This window comes from Borostomias antarcticus (genome assembly GCF_949987555.1).
Source record: "Borostomias antarcticus genome assembly, chromosome: 9".
In the NCBI taxonomy this organism is placed as follows: Eukaryota; Metazoa; Chordata; class Actinopteri; order Stomiiformes; family Stomiidae; genus Borostomias; species Borostomias antarcticus.
The window spans coordinates 3103312-3108311 of record NC_140242.1 but is presented as its reverse complement, the minus strand read 5'-3'; positions in this window follow the sequence as shown (position 1 = coordinate 3108311).

Genomic DNA, 5000 nt, shown 5'->3' with positions numbered 1-5000 from the left:
TCAGTGTACAGTATGACATGGTGAATGCATACTCGAATGACAAGTAATTGTAGGGAGAAAAAAGAACGCTACCTTGGCTCTAAGTGTATTTAAAAGCGGAGAGGTGCTTGTTGAGAAGTGGGGTTTGTGTCCAGAGTAGGCTAAAAATAGACCTACTGAAAAACTTGTCGGTAGTGAAGTTAAAAAGCCTTTATTCTTGTGACTCTGACATAATCTGGTTCACTCAACGCGTGTCGGATACAATAGCGTTTATCAGGGGATAAACCTGGTACCTACTGTATGAATACCTATAATAATAGTATATTATAATAATAATATTATAATATAATAATAATAATAATAATAATAATATAATAATATAATAATATAATAATAATACCTATAGCCCCTGATAAAGGCTATTGATGCCGACACGCAGAGCCACAAGAATAAAGACTAATCAAACTTCACTGCTGGAGGTCGAGTGCCTTGGAGTTTTTCAGTCGGTCTATTTTTTTTATCCTACTCTCTTACTGACTAGAATGGCAGTTGAACATTGACCTTTGACCTACAGTACAGTACCCTGACTGGTTAATGAAGAAACCTAATATTGTATGAGCTGGTTATCAAAGGAGTGACATTTACCAGTGACGCTTGGCACTTTGGTGGTTGTGGAAGGAGGGGTAGAGAGAGATCTGCTAGTAGTATTAGGTCCTGAGAGAGATGAAGGGGAAAGTTAGTTGTACAGCATGTTAGTGACGTGTTGGGACATTCATTAGGGTGACCAGCATCTCCTGTTAGACTGTTAGTGACAGTGACACAACAGCCAGACCAGTGTCACAAAATCAGAAAGTCAGTGAAGCAACAATCAAACGTTCCATGGAACAGCAGGACCGGAATGATGGTTCTGAATCAGCATGAGTTGTTAGCACACGAGAAACTGCAATAACTGCATTATTAATGTGGAGTAATCTAAACAGCCTATTGCCAATATACAGTAGGTTGGCAAAGTGCTAGTCGACAGTGTGGTGTACCCTTGCCAGCGATAAAACGGCAGGAACTGTCTCTGTACATATACAGTACATTATCAAAGTTGTCTTAACCCTTTTAACCCTGAAAATACAGTGACAACATTTCAAATATTAATTGAATTTTCCCTATAATACTAGAAAGCGCAGATTCTCGGCTTTCAGCAAGTGTTGGAGTGAGGAATTCTTTTGGTTTGTTAGATATTTTTTTTATATTATTAAATATTTGTTAGATATTTTTAAAATGTTGCCGGTGACGTGGTCGTATTAAAAGGGTTAAAAAATAAAATCTCGGTTCAAAAACATCTTGTTTTCTCTGTGAAAGCAGCTGTTATTGTCACATTATGGCAGGACATGATGTCATGGGAGACTGAGGGTTCAGAGCTGCTCTGGTTTATCTGGAGAGAATGTTTCAGGGTCACCCACTTTCCTCTTCTGCTCCTGCTTGCTTACATCACCAGGTGTAATCAACTCCTGTGGTCGACTAGAAAGCCCCCTCACACACATACACACACACACACACACAGGCATGCCTGCACGCGCACACACGCACCCACGCACATACACGCACACACACATACATGCGCACACATACACGCCCACCACACACACAATACATACAGATACACTACAATACTGTATGTCACACACTGTCACTTCCTCCTTTGACTTCCCCCCACAATGGAGAAAAGCTGTATCATTGCCACAGATCTCAAATCATTATTTCCACCAAGGAGACAGGGGAACAGATCAAAACGAAACAATGCCAAACCCCATGTTGAAGGCAACTACAGAAATTACAGCCTGGCCCACAACAGAGAGAGGTTCATATGGAATAGTTGACGCATATTGAATGAACGCCTGGCGCCAGAGCTGCCTACAGAGTGGTTCATTGTGGGAGGTAGTCCAGGGGAATCCCTGATCAATGCCCATACAAATGTAGAGAATATATACACCTGATTCATTCATTGTTGCTATTGTTCCAGGTTTAAAGTCTTTGAATACATTTTAAATTTTACTTTCCTTACAAGAGGACTTAAAGATGAATCCTCTCATAAGTTACTCCTCTCACAGGCTGACACTGAACGACTAATGCATGATTTTATCAGTAGCAAGTTGGATTACTTTAACTCTCCTGTCTGGTCTACTAAGGAGAGCTATCAGTTAACTTCAGATGATACAGAATGCTACAGCACGTGTCCTCACTAAGACCAGAAGGAGGGCACACATCAAACCAGTCTTACAATCACTACACTGGATATCTGTCTGTTTTAAAATAGATTTTAAGATTATTTTATTAGTTTACAAAGCACTCCATAGTCATGAGCCTGACTACATGTCAAGCATGCTTTTACGATATACACCAAGTACTGTGCCTCCTCTGGCACTGACCTTTGAACTATTCCTTGAGCCAGGACTAAGAGACATGGGGAGACAGCCTTCGGTTTCTACGCCCCCAGCCTCCGAACACCCTGTTAGAAAACCTAAGAATGGCTGAAACTGTGAAAAGTCATCTTAAGACCTTTATATTCTTACTTTCATCATGTAGCTTTATTTATATTATATTTTAATATTTTTAATATTTTTAATATTTTAATATCTATTTTTATATTATATAATATATCTTTTGATTGAATTATTTTTTGACTTTGCAGGAAACTGCATGAATTCCAAAGCATTCGAGACAAGCTTCATTTTGGATCGCAACATTTTTGGTAAATGGTAAATGAACTGCACTTTTATGCTTTTATGCAAGGCGCTTAACAACGGCCTCTCATTCATCCATTCACACACACATCCACACACCAATGGCGGCAGCTGCCATGCAAGGTGCTAGCCTGCTAATTGGGAGCAATTTGGGGTTCAGTGTCTTGCCCAAGGACACTTGGACGTGTGGACAGGAGGAGACGGGATTCAAACCGCCCCATATGTGAGAATCTCGGCTGCATCATTTGTGGTAGTGGGGGACGGACCGGGTCCGCTCACACCACTCATTCAAACTCTATACAGATGAAGAGACAAAGCTGCCTCTGTTTTTACTACTAGACATATTTTTTTTTACAATAGGCTATGTAAGATGTAACACCGAACTGACATAAAACCAGGAACAGCTATAGGCTAACTGCACTGTGCACAACGAGAAAGAAGTTGTAAACTGAGCAGACCTGTCTCCAGACTCCAGGTAGCGAACACAGACGCAGCCAAGAGGGTCAGAATCCACACGCTCCTCATCTCTCCAGGTGTCCTCTGGGTCCTGACCGTCCACCCAAACCCTCAACCCCCAGCCCTTAACCCTTAGGCCCAAACCCCTACACCTTAATCCCACCCTTAGCTCCAAACCCCTCGAACCCTAACCTCAAACACCATATCATCCCTGAATTCCCAGATTTTGACGGTGTTGTTCCATTCTGAATTTGTTAGAATGTCTACTGTAATTCAACTACTGTCCTACTGTACTCTCTCCCAGACTAGGATGATCTCTGCAGTCTCCTACCGCCCGCCTGTCTGTCTCTGTTGTCTGTGGAGTTACTGTCTAGACCGATGAGACGACTGGGCAAGTCATCCCTCTTTCTGCCCCCTCTCACCCCCCCCCTCCCACACACACACAAACACACATCTCTCTCTTTCCCTCTCCCTCTCCCTCTCCCTCTCTCTCTCTCTCTCACACACACACGCAGCAGAACATTGTCAGCTCTGACGCCTGTTTCCTTTCCTGTCACATGACTACATCATCAGTCAGGCAAAAACCTCTGGCAGAACAGGTGCCTTAAGTTCCCCCCCCCCAACATTCAGAAACACAGACAAACGTCACTCTAGATAGGATTCCATCGTCAAGCCTTTGGCATGCAACTGTCTTTATTGCAAATGTGTACATATGGCCACAGCGGCAAACACTGATTGTTCTAAACTACATTATTCTCAACCACTTTCCTCCACCGCTGCTTTCTCATCATCATACCATCTCAACCACACAAGACAATATGTTATGCGCCATTTCCTGAACAACAACTGTCATGCTGACTGAGCTTAGTCAGCTAATTGATTGTTAGGGTGCGATCGGACTGATAGCGGTTAACAGTCACAGTTTGCAGAGATGCAGCGCCGGGCCGAGGACGGCGTGACAGGGAGGGATGACAGCGAGGGATGACAGCGAGGCGTTCAGTAGGCCACACGCCTTCGACGCCTTGACACAATAATGGACACAGCGTCGCTTTCGAGCATCGAATACGGCTCTGAAGGGCAGGATGTGGCTTTGAGCAACGCTAAGCAATATCCAAAGATGAGCTGCATCAGCGGGAGTGTCATACCACTTCACTCACCCCCCCATCACCCTCCACCGAGAACAGATGACAGAATAGAACAAAGGTTTGCCTGACTCATTCTGGATTCACATACCTTGTAACTCTAGGACTGTTTGCCCCCAATAAACAACCACAGCTCAACGCCACAGGACTTTCATGGCCAAAACTACCAAAATAAACTGAGCAAATCTTGTGGCCACAAAGGGATCAAACTGAGCACCGACCAAGAACAACCACTAACACCGCTCACCCACTACTAACACCGCTCAAACACCACTAACACCACTCAACCACCAGTACCACTCACCCACCAACACCACTCAACCACCACTAACACCGCTCAACCACCACTAACACCACTCAACCACCAGTACCACTCACCCACCAACACCACTCAACCACCACTAACACCGCTCAACCACCACTAACACCGCTCAACCACCACTACCACCACTAACACCACTCAACCACCACTAACACCACTCAACCACCACTAACACCACTCAACCACCACTAACACCACTCAACCACCAGTACCACTCACCCACCAACACCACTCAACCACCACTAACACCACTCAACCACCACTAACACCACTAACACCACTCACCCACCACTAACACCACTCACCCACCACTACCACTCACGCACCAACACCACTCAAGCACCACTAACACCACTCAACCACCAC